The sequence below is a fragment of the Nerophis lumbriciformis genome, linkage group LG29 (assembly GCF_033978685.3).
Source record: "Nerophis lumbriciformis linkage group LG29, RoL_Nlum_v2.1, whole genome shotgun sequence".
NCBI lineage: Eukaryota > Metazoa > Chordata > Actinopteri > Syngnathiformes > Syngnathidae > Nerophis > Nerophis lumbriciformis.
In genome coordinates, this window is record NC_084576.2 from 4,902,370 (window position 1) to 4,914,744 (window position 12,375).

The window sequence follows — 12,375 nt, forward strand, 5'->3', positions numbered from 1 at the left end:
TTGGTTGTCAAATGTTAAGGTGGTATTATTAAATAAATGTCGGTGTTTAGCAGGACCGATAATCAGCATTTCCGTTTTCTTGGCGTTGAGTTGCAAGAAGTTAGCGGACATCCATTGTTTAATTTCATTAAGACACGCCTCCAGTTGACTACAATCCGGCGTGTTGGTCAGCTTTAGGGGCATGTAGAGTTGGGTGTCATCAGCATAGCAATGAAAGCTAACACCGTATTTGCGTATGATGTCGCCTAGCGGCAGCATGTAAATACTAAAGAGTGCAGGGCCAAGAACCGAACCCTGAGGAACTCCGCACGTTACCTTAACATAGTCCGAGGTCACATTATTATGGGAGACGCATTGCATCCTGTCAGTAAGATAAGAGTTAAACCACGACAAAGCTAAGTCTGACATACCAATACGTGTTTTGATACGCTCTAATAAAATATTATGATCGACGGTATCGAAAGCAGCGCTAAGATCAAGAAGCAGCAACATAGATGACGCATCAGAATCCATCGTTAGCAGTAGATCATTAGTCATTTTTGCGAGGGCTGTCTCCGTAGAGTGATTTGCCCTGAAACCGGATTGAAAAGGTTCACAGAGATTGTTAGACACTAAGTGTTCATTTAGCTGCTGTGCGACAATTTTTTCGAGGATTTTCGAAATAAAGGGAAGGTGGGACACCGGTCGGTAGTTTACCATGAGGTCAGGATCGAGGTTAGGTCTTTTGAGCAGAGGATGAATAACCGCTTTCTTGAATGCTAGGGGAACAGTGCCAGAGGAAAGTGATAAGTTTATAATATTTAGCACTGATGGACCTAATAATACAAAAAGCTCCTTGATAAGTTTCCCAGGAAGTGGGTCAAGTAAACATGTTGTTTGTTTTATCCCACTTACACGCTGTAATAGTTCCTCTAATGTTATTTCATCAAAAAGAGAGAGACTATTTTGTATTGCAGTATCCGTCATAGATACAGTTGTATCCGTGTTCATAGAACCCAGTTGTAGCTGGGATGCGTTGTCTTTAATCTCCTTTCTAATAAGTTCAATTTTCTTATTAAAGAAATTCATAAAGTCATCTGCCGAGTGGGTGGAGCTATTGGGAGGAGTCCCTTGTTGGGTTAGCGATGCTACTGTACTAAACAAAAATTTAGGGTCGTTTTTGTTGAGGCGGATGAGATTTGAGTAATATTTAGCTTTAGCTAAGGTAAGCATGCGTTTATACGATATTAAACTATCACTCCATGCTTGATGGAAAACCTCAAGCTTGGTCGCGCGCCATTTGCGTTCCAACTTTCTACATGATAATTTATGAGCTCTGGTTTCCTCTGTAAACCATGGGGTGCGCCTTTTAGGGGCCCTTTTTTGTTTTAGCGGTGCTATACTATCAATGGTTTTGCGCAGGGCATTGTCAAAGTTGTTAGTGAGGTTATCAATAGAGCCGACATAATTTGGGAATGGTGCCATTACCGAAGGCAGTAGGTCAGCAAGAGTCATCGTTGTGGCGGCATTAATGTTGCGGCTGCTATAGCAGTTATTATTATTATTAGTTTGTTGACAATGAGTCAGAACTTCGAATTTTATAAGGTAATGATCGGACATTACTTTAGTATACGGGAGTACCATAACTTTGGAGGTGGTGACACCCCTGACCAGCACTAGATCTATCGTATTGCCGTTGCGATGCGTAGGTTCATTTATTATTTGTGTAAGACCACAGCTATCAATTATAGTCTGGAGCGCCACGCACTGAGGGTCCGATGGGGTATTCATATGGATATTAAAGTCCCCCATTATGATTATATTGTCTGCGTGCGTCACTAGATCAGCAACGAACTCTGAGAATTCATTAATAAAGTCCGAGTAGGGCCCTGGGGGGCGGTAGATAACAGCCATATCGAGAGGCAGCGGTGCGACAGACCTCATAGTAAGCACCTCAAACGATTTGTATTTATTATTTAGGTTAGGGGTAAGGTTAAAGTTTTCATTGTATATTAGTGCGACCCCCCCACCCCTTTTAAGGGGACGGGCAATATGCGCATTCGTATAGTTAGGAGGAGATGCCTCATTTAGCGCAAAAAATTCGTCTGGTTTGAGCCAGGTTTCGCTAAGACCAATGACGTTAAGATTGTTGTCTCTAATGACCTCATTAACTAATAACGTTTTGGGAGACAATGATCTTATGTTTAAAAAGCCCATATTATAAGTATTGGGCTGTTTTGACGAGTTTTTGTTTAAATTATCCGTAGTAGAAATATTAATAATGTTGCGTTTATTATACGTAGTGCACTTTAAATAGTTTCGACCATATCTAGGAATTGATACGACGGGAATTTTCAGATTGTTTGCTTGATGCTGCGATCGACTGAACGCATCATGATTTGCCACCTCAGTAGAATGCATATCTACCCCGGACACATTCACAACAGAAAACACATTATGTGAGTTGTGTGTTATTCTAAGAAAATTGCTATGCGTACAGGAATTATCCAGCCTGGCGCTGGCTAGTTCTAGCTTAACTGACTCCTCACCCGGACTAGCAGGCTCTGTAATTGCCTGTGACCGGGCTTGCTCTAGTGTAGTTAGTCAAATGTGACTTAAACAGTAGTCTATATTCTTAGACAGGATGATGGCGCCTTCCTGGTTAGGGTGAAGGCCGTCCCTCATCAGCAAGCCTGGTTTGCCCCAGAAAGAGGGCCAATTATCAATAAACGTTAGTCCCTGTTGTCTACAGAAGCTAGCCAGCCACTTGTTAAGCGAGACTAATCTGCTATATCTCTCATCATTGCCTCTCGCAGGCAGGGGGCCAGAGAATCAATCCTGAATCGAATCGTTACCCCCAAGAATTGAATCGAACCAAATTGTGTGGTGCCCAAAGATTCACAGCCCTAGGGGTGTATTAGTACCTCGAATCGTTTTAACAACGATTCGATTCAATTCGATATTTGTTGTTGCCGATACGATTCTGGGATCGTCTCAATTAATGTATGAATTATGTATAAACTAATTATGGATACAAACAAGCAAGTACACAACAATTACTGGCCAATGCATTTTCATCTTATTTGAATAAAGTGCAACCAACATTTTAAGTTGAACAAACAGGAGGAAACACTTTCTGCTCACATTTTTAACATTCAAGCAATTTTCAATAAAAGTAAAGTAACCAACACTTCAAGAGTAGATCTACCTGCTAAATAAAGTTCCCCGGTATTTGTTCTCCGTCCTGGCGTTCCCAATGACGGACAGCGTCCCAGGTGTGCGAAAGCATGCATGCTCCCTCATCCATGTTGATGGTGTTGGTCCCTCACTTCCTAATTTCCATAACCTCCTTCATCCCTCTCTTGTATTTCTTTCTTTTTCATCAAATGATTCTCATTGCCATAACTTGCTCCGCTGTCACTTTGTTATGTCGAGTTGTGTTGTTTCAAGTTTGTATTTGCGGTGGCTTTTGCAATCGTGCTGTAGCAGACAGTTGTCGTGTTGTAATTTGTGATGTTGTCTTGTGATGTTTGTGTTTATTGTGACCTTTCTCCGCCACCGTAGCTATTCACCCTTTTTGTTTTTGATGATGTCACAGATGGGCAGAATAGACTTAACGTTTAGCGTTCCTATTTTTTAAAGTGCACAACTTTATATGAAGCCTGCTGTTCTTAAAGGCCTACTGAAACCCACTACTACCGACCACGCAGTCTGATAGTTTATACATCAATGATGAAATCTTAACATTGCAACACATGCCAATACGGCCGGGTTAGCTTACTAAAGTGCAATTTTAAATTTCGCGCGAAATATCCTGCTGAAAACGTCTCGGTATGATGACGCCTGCGCGTGATGTCACGGATTGTAGAGGACATTTTGGGACAGCATGGTGGCCAGCTATTAAGTCGTCTGTTTTCATCGCAAAATTCCACAGTATTCTGGACATCTGTGTTGGTGAATCGTTTGCAATTTGTTCAATGAACAATGGAGACAGCAAAGAAGAAAGCTGTAGGTGGGAAGCGGTGTATTGCGGCCGACTGCAGCAACACAAACACAGCCGGTGTTTCATTGTTTACATTCCCAAAAGATGACAGTCAAGCTTTACCATTGGTCTGTGGAGAACTGGGACAACAGAGACTCTTACCAGGAGGACTTTGAGTTGGATACGCAGACGCGGTACCGTGAGTACGCATGCAGCTGCGGCTTCCAAACATTTGATCGCTTGCCCGTACGTGCGTGCCGCTATGTGCATGTCACGTACGTAACTTTGGGGACTTTGGGGAAATATATGTGCTGTATGAACTTTGGGGAGGTGAACGGTACTTTGGGCTGTGGGATTGAGTGTGTTGTGCAGGTGTTTGAGTTGTATTGGCGGGTTATATGGACGGGAGGGGGGAGGTGTTTGTTATGCGGGATTAATTTGTGGCCTATTAAATATAAGCCTGGTTGTGTTGTGGCTAATAGAGTATATATATATGTCTTGTGTTTATTTACTGTTTTAGTCATTCCCAGCTGAATATCAGGTCCCACCCGCCTCTCACAGCATCTTCCCTATCTGAATCGCTCCCACTGCCCTCTAGTCCTTCACTCTCACTTTCCTCATCCACAAATCTTTCATCCTCGCTCAAATTAATGGGGAAATCGACGCTTTCTCGGTCCGAATCGCTCTCGCTGCTGGTGGCCATGATTGTAAACAATGTGCGGATGTGAGGAGCTCCACAACCTGTAAAGTCACTCTACTCATCTGTTACTTCCGGTACAGGCAAGGCTTTTTTATCAGCGACTAAAAGTTGCAAAGTTTATCGTCGATGTTCTCTACCAAATCCTTTCAGCAAAAACATGGCAATATCGCGAAATGATCAAGTATGACATATAGAATGGACCTGCTATCCCCGTTTAAATAAGAAAATCGCATTTCAGTAGGCCTTTAAATCCAATGCTTTCCTTTTTTTTAGCATTGATAAAATCGATCAATTTCGTTATAAAACAATCTTGGGTCGATACCTATCGACCAAAAGGCAAACTTCCTGAGCACAGATCGATATTCTTGAAATGTAGGAATATAAATCGGTCTACCGCTATATTTATCAATCGTTACACCCCTAATAAATATAAATGTATAAGAATTTGCCTCATGATATAACATAACTACCTATTCATTTTGATTTGTATACCTTTTTTTTTTTTTTTACATACGCTGTAAAAAAAAACTAACAACTTTAGACTTTGCTGTAAAAAACTGTCAGCTTAGTCACTAAAATTTTACCATAAATTTGCTGGGATTTTTTTCTACTGCATATTACTGTAAATGGATTTAAAAAAGCAGTCCCACTGTTCTTTTATGGTGAAATTCATGCTACTGAGCTTCCTGTTGTATTTGTTTTTTACCGTAAAATCTATGTTTTTTGTTTTTATAGTGTTATCCCAGCTGGGATAAGCTTCTGCCCCACCGAAACCCCGAAAAGGACAAGTGGTAGAAAATGGATGGATGGTGTATTACTGTAAATGGAAAAACGGTACTAAAAGTTGTTATGGTGGTAAAAAACGGGAAGCTCAGTCGCCAAAATGTCACCGTAAAATCGTAGTTAAAGTACGTGGCGTGTGTATGCTACTCTAAGTGAATGGGTGTAGACCAGGGACGTGCACATGATTATAGAGGGGCAGGGGCTCAAAGTCAGAAAAGGGCAGGAACATTTTTTTTGGTCATTTGCACAATATGGAAATTAATGTAGAATTAAATTTGCTAATAGGAAGCTAACTACTTAGCTGTGTGTCCTTTGTAGGTAAAAGTGATTGCCACTTCTTTTGTGTCAACAAATTATTGTCATAATGAGTTAATTCACATTATCATAGGCTTGGAAGACATGAAAAGCAACAAAACACTGGTTTATTATTAGGCTATTTATTGTTAAAGATAAGCACTTTAATATTGGACATTGAACAGTGCAACATGAACTTTGAAAAAAAATACAAAAATAAATACTCAAATGGAAAAAAATTCAATGAGAAAATCTGTCCTTCTTCCCTTAACTTGATGAAAACACCATCAAGTTGTAACTTATGGTCTTTCTCACTTAATGCTCAGACTAAACAACTGAAACGCAATACAGGGCCAAAAATATGGACCAGGGGCCAGTAGAGGGCTGTAGAATGGAGGCCACCCATACCCAAATATGCTCCTCAATGTAAATTCAGGGCTTCCATGATGCTAGTACTTGGTTTTAGCCATGCATTAAGAGGCCTGCTACCCTTAGCTGCTTCCTGGCGCTCCTTCTCCTTCCTTTTCTGTATCCTTTCTTTTTTTGGCATTGTGCTGCAGGCACATTCCTAACAGATAACCTACATCTTATATCCCCAGAATGCTGAAATTATTATTATTAATAATAATAATAATCATTATTATTATTATTATTATTACTTTAATTATTATTATCATTATCATTCTTCTTCTTATTATTATCATTATTATTATTATTATTTTGTTAACCCACACAGTAATAGCAAAGTCACAATAAACTTTATATCTAAACCTCTACTGTGAGAGAAATGTGGTCCGCCGTAAACACAGTGCATTTTATTTTGAAAATTAACCTGGTGTTTTATTTTGTATTTTTTTACACTACTTCCTGTCCCGCACGATCCGCTCTGCTCTGTGTGGACTTGATGTGCCGTGCTCAATTGATGCGCCGTGCTCCGACGTCTGGCAAAAACAGAAACTGACACATTGAATAATACAGCGTTTTTCTGAAATATTACCCATATTAGATGCTGAATAAGTGGACGGCGACTAGACCATAACTCACTGGTTCAAGTTGCTCCATTGTCACGTGACGTCTCCTCAGGGGCGCAGTTGGCTCTCTCTCCTCTCACTTACTCACTCACTCGCCCTCTCTCTCCCTCTCTGGCGGAAGCGGCAGGGTTAAACAACCCGGTATTACAAGAAAACGTGGAGCTTTTGTACCGCTGTTTTTTTACATCCCTGACAGGAATTTATTAATGTTATTTAAAAAAAACAACAACAAAAAAACACACACAGGCAAAGGGCACTTTTTAAGACGAGGCGAAAAAGGGCAGGGGCTCAAGCACCCATAGGGCCCTATGTGTGCACGTGCCTGGTGTAGACTATGTGTAGAATTGAGAGTGTAAATGTTACCAGGGGTTGTCGTCTGTGAGTGTTGGATGTATCTTTCATTGAATCAAGGGGGCAAGGCAAAAAGGCAGTCCATAAACAGGCAAGGGGGCCGAAGGTAGGAGCGAAGCAGTGTAGTCCGTGTCCGAGCAGGGGTCGAGGATCAAGGAAGGCAGTCAGAGATCCGGGTGGATGTCGAGAGGCAAAACACGATCACGGAAGACGGGAAGACACTGCGGAAGACACAAGGGACATGAACAAGGGAGACACGGAGAGAGCACAGAGAAGGCGAGCAAAGCAGGGAATCTTAGGGCAACACAAGGTTCGGCTCAATTCGATTCTAGGGGGTAACGAGTCGATTCAGAATCGATTCTCGATTCCAAAAAATGTTACTGAATCGATTTCAACTCACTGCCACCTATCGGATCGTATCATTCTAAAAAACAAAAAAGAGATTGTCGCTGTATTGTATCAGCAACCACAAATATAAAATTCAATCGAATCGTTGTTAATATATTCTCGAGCTGTGAATCTTTTGGCATCACACGATTCGGTTTGATTTGATTCTTTGGGAGTATCTATTCAATTCAGAATTGATTCTCAATATAAAAAAATGGTACTGAATCGATTTCAATTAACTGCATCGTATCGGATCGTATCGTTCTAAAAAAAAAAAAGAGATTGTCCCAGAATCGTATTGGCAACCACAAACATCGAATTGAATCGAATCCTTGTTAAAACAAATCATTACACCCCTAATATACATATTATTTTCTACGGCTGTGAATCTTTGGGCACCACACGATTCGGTTCTATTCAATTATTGGGGTTAACGATTCGATTCAAAATAGATTCTTGATTCAAAATCACTACTTTTTTTTAATAACATTAAGTGCCAGTTCTATGATTAACTACATTCTTCCAGAAAATAGATAAACAACTCCGATCAATTTCTGTATTACTTAAAAGAAAACTGGTTTTGTTTAATAAAATTCTACCCAAACATTTAATAAAGTCAAATACAAATAAGGCAACAAGAGAAGTATCCAACATGTTTATTTTCAAAAGTAAATCTGTACAGCAGATAAAGATCATCTACATCAACAATATGCCTGAGTGGCTGGACAGGACGGATTAAAAATAAATAAATACAAAAATAGATTTTTGATTTTTTTTTTTTAATCCATTAGGAATCATTACAAACAAGAATCACTATTTATTTGAAAATCGATATATTTTTTGCACTTCTTTTTTACTGGGCTTTCCATTTTAAACAGTATGTGAACAAAGTTTTCATTTCAAAATTAAACTAAAAATAATAATAATAACAATAATAATAATAATGAATAATAAGAATCATAACAAATAAATTGATATGTACAATTTGACAAAGGATTACCTAAAAATAAATATAATAAATAGAGTCTTCCTGCTGTAAATTCGAGTCCGCTTGGACCTTCTTCTCAGAGGCAAAATGGTTACAAAAAAAGCCAAAAACAAAAGCAACACGTTTGCACTGTCAATTTTTTTTAATTTTTTTTAATGCTGAACAAATCCTGTGAGACATTACATGAATTAATCATACAGTGTTTGGTGTTTACGTGTCGTGCAACTTTAAAAGCATACTTCCCTCAAAATATGTTCAAATTATGAACGGTTCTACTTTTTCACTCCAACAGAATATCGCAGAGATGCTTCCACTGAGCTTCTTTTTACATTTGTTGGCAAGAGACTGGCGTAGCGTTCTGCCTGTTTAGCTAAGCCACTAATGGAAAAGCTTTAAAAATAATTTAAAAAAAAAAGGAATCAGAGTTACTGTTGCGCGCGACCAGTATTCCTATCAGGGAATCAAACACATTCGTCACTCCCAAGTTCTTTTGGATGACATATATGTTGAGTAAAAAGAACCACCGAGACAGAATAGTACTTGGCCAAGTTTTACTAAAGCTTTAGGAGACCAGCCCTTACAATGCAACAATAGCATCAGCAAGAGAGATCTAAAAGTGAGACAAAAGAAGTTAACTCTTTTGGTGAGAAGGTTCCCCCCCTTACAGAAAGGGATGCACCTGCTGATAAGAAGAGGGACCTGAATCAAACCTCCCTTTTGAGGGGTCATTCTTCAGGTTTGTGCAAGACACTGGACGCTCGAGGACCAAATATGGAAATCAACGACAGATAATAAGTCAATGGCAGTATACCAGCCGTACGAACATCTCCAGAGCGGAAAAGTACCAATAGCATGATCACACAATACAATGTTATACTAAAGCATCAAAGTATATCTGTGATGATCTGGTCGTATGGTGATGCGGGGTTCGTTCTCCCAAGATGCAGACGGACTTCGGACACAGCGTGCAGGTAGGAAATTATTTATTTAGGCAAAAAATCAGGCGGGAACAAACAAAAATGTGCTCATAGCACGGAAGGCAAAAACTAAGGGGGCTAGCGTGGGAGCTAGCAAACAAAAGGAGTTTAGCGTGAAAGCTAGCATAAATAAAAGAGCCTAGCGTGGAAACTAGTATGTAAATAGCAGGAATCAATACCGTCGTCAACTGTTGCATGAAGCAAATTAGGAAGCCAGACTGACTGAGGCAGTATTAAATAGCGCTCTGATCAGTGCTCGGGAAACAGGTGAGTGTCCCGAACACCAATCAGAGACAGATGAAAACAATAGGCACCCATAGTAACTGAAAACAAACCCAGGGGTGCACAAAACAGGAACTGAAGGAGTCCAAAAACCAAACAGAACATGATAACAGTACCCCCTTCCCTCCCTCTTAAAGGACAGATTCCAGATGTCCCGTGGGAAGAAACAAAACAAAAACTAAAAGACCGTTCAAGATCCAGGGGAGGGCGGAGGGAGGACCTGGTGGTGGGTCGCCAGGCCAAGTGTCCCCGAATCCATTAAAATCGTGTTTTTGCACTCACAAAATATCTAGTTTTTTGCCAAACAAAGCTAATGTTTTTTTTCTTCATGTTAAAGGCCTCGGAAACGCCATGGAAGTTGGAGAAAATGAATGCACGGAGCGATTGCCTTGGCTGCTGAGCAATAAACCGAGAAATATTCAGCTGGAGTTAATTTGAGTGCAGCCTGCTGGCGGCACAAGAGTCTTCACACCAGAAAAACAACAATTGCTGCATGTTAAAATTGTACAAAAGCAGTGAAGTTGGCATGTTGTGTAAATGGTAAATAAAAACAGAATACAATGATTTGCAAATCCTTTTCAACTTATATTCATTAGAATAGACTGCAAAGACAAGATATTTAACGTTCGAACTGGTAAACTTAATTTTTTGCAAATATTGGCGAATTTGGAATTTGATGCCTGCAACATGTTTCAAAAAAGCTAGCACAATTGGCAAAAAAGACTGAGAAAGTTGAGGAATGCTCATCGAACACTTATTACAGGTGAACAGGCTAATTGGGAACAGGTGGGTGCCATGATTGGGTATAAAAGCAGCTTCCATGAAATGCTCAGTCATTCACAAACAAGGATGGGGCGAGGGTCACCACTTTGTCAACAAATGCGTGAGCAAATTGTTTAAGAAGAACATTTCTCAACCAGCTATTGCAAGGAATTTAGGGATTTCACCATCTACGGTCCGTAATATCATCAAAAGGTTCAGAGAACCTTGAGAAATCACTGCACGTAAGCGATGATATAACGGACCTTCGATCCCTCAGGCGGTACTGCATCAAAAAGCGACATCGGTGTGTAAAGGATATCACCACATGGGCTAAGGAACACTTCAGAAAACCACTGTCAGTAACTACAGTTGGTCGCTACATCTGTAAGTGCAAATTAAAACTCTACTATGCAAAGCCAAAGCCATTTATCAACAACACCCAGAAACGCTTCCCTGGCCCGAGCTCATTGAAGATGGACTGATGCAAAGTGGAAAAGTGTTCTGTGGTCTGACGAGTCCATATTTAAAATTGTTTTTGGAAACTGTGGACGTTGTGTCCTCCGGACCAAACAGGTTCAAAATAACCACTTGGACTGTTCTAAGCGCAAACTTGAAAAGTCAGCATCTGTGATGGTATGGGGGTGTATTAGTGCCCAAGGCATGGGTAACTTACACATCTGTGAAGGCACCATTAATGCTAAAAGGTACATAAAGGTTTTGGACCAACATATGTTGCCATCCAAGCGATGTCTTTTTCATGGACGCCCCTGCTTATTTCAGCAAGACAATGTCAAGCCACGTGTTACAACAGCGTGGCTTCATAGTAAAAGAGTGCGGGTACTAGACTGGCCTGCTTGTAGTCCAGACCTGTCTCCCGTTGAAAATGTGTGGCGCATTATGAAGCCTAAAATACCACAGCAGAGACCCCCGGGCTGTTGAACAACTTAAGCTGTACATCAAGCAAGAATGGGAAATAATTCCACCTGAGAAGCTTCAAAAACATTTACTGAGTGTTCTTAAAAGGAAAGGCCATGTAACACAGTGGTAAAAATGCCCCTGTGACAACTTTTTTGCAATGTGTTACTGCCATTAAATTCTAAGTAATGATTATTTGCCAAATAAAAAAGAAGTTTCTCAGTTCGAACATTAAATATCTTGTCTTTGCAGTCTATTCAATTGAATATAAGTTGAAAAGGATTTGCAAATCATTGTATTCGGTTTTTATTTACCATTTACACAACGCGCCAACTTCACTGGTTTTGGGTTTTGTAATATTTATACTCCTTATTCCGCATCACCACTTTGTCCACCTATAAAAGACGTGTCCGATAAAGAGGCCACACTTTGAAAGATGATACGTGTGCTACTTGCGAGACTGTGTGTGTGTGTGTGTGTGTGTGTGTATGTGTGTGTGTGTGTGTGTGTGTGTGTGTGTGTGTGTGTGCGTGTGTGTGTGTGCGTGCGTGTATGTGTGTGTGTGTATGTGTGTGTGTGTGTGTGTGTGTGTGTGTGTGTGTGTGTGCGTATGTGTCAATCAATCAATCAATCAATGTTTATTTATATTTCCCTAAATCACAAGTGTCTCAAAGGGCTGCACAAGCCACAACGACATCCTCGGTATAGCCCACATAAGGGCAAGGAAAAACTCACCCCAGTGGGACGTCGATGTGAATGACTATGAGAAACCTTGGAGAGGACCGCATATGTGGGTAACCCCCCCCCTCAAGGGAGACCGAATGCAATGGATGTCGAGTGGGTCTAACATAATATTGTGAGAGTCCAGTCCATAGTGGATCCAGCATAACAGTAAGAGTCCAGTCCACAGTGGGGTCAGCAGGAAACCATCCCGAGCGGAGACG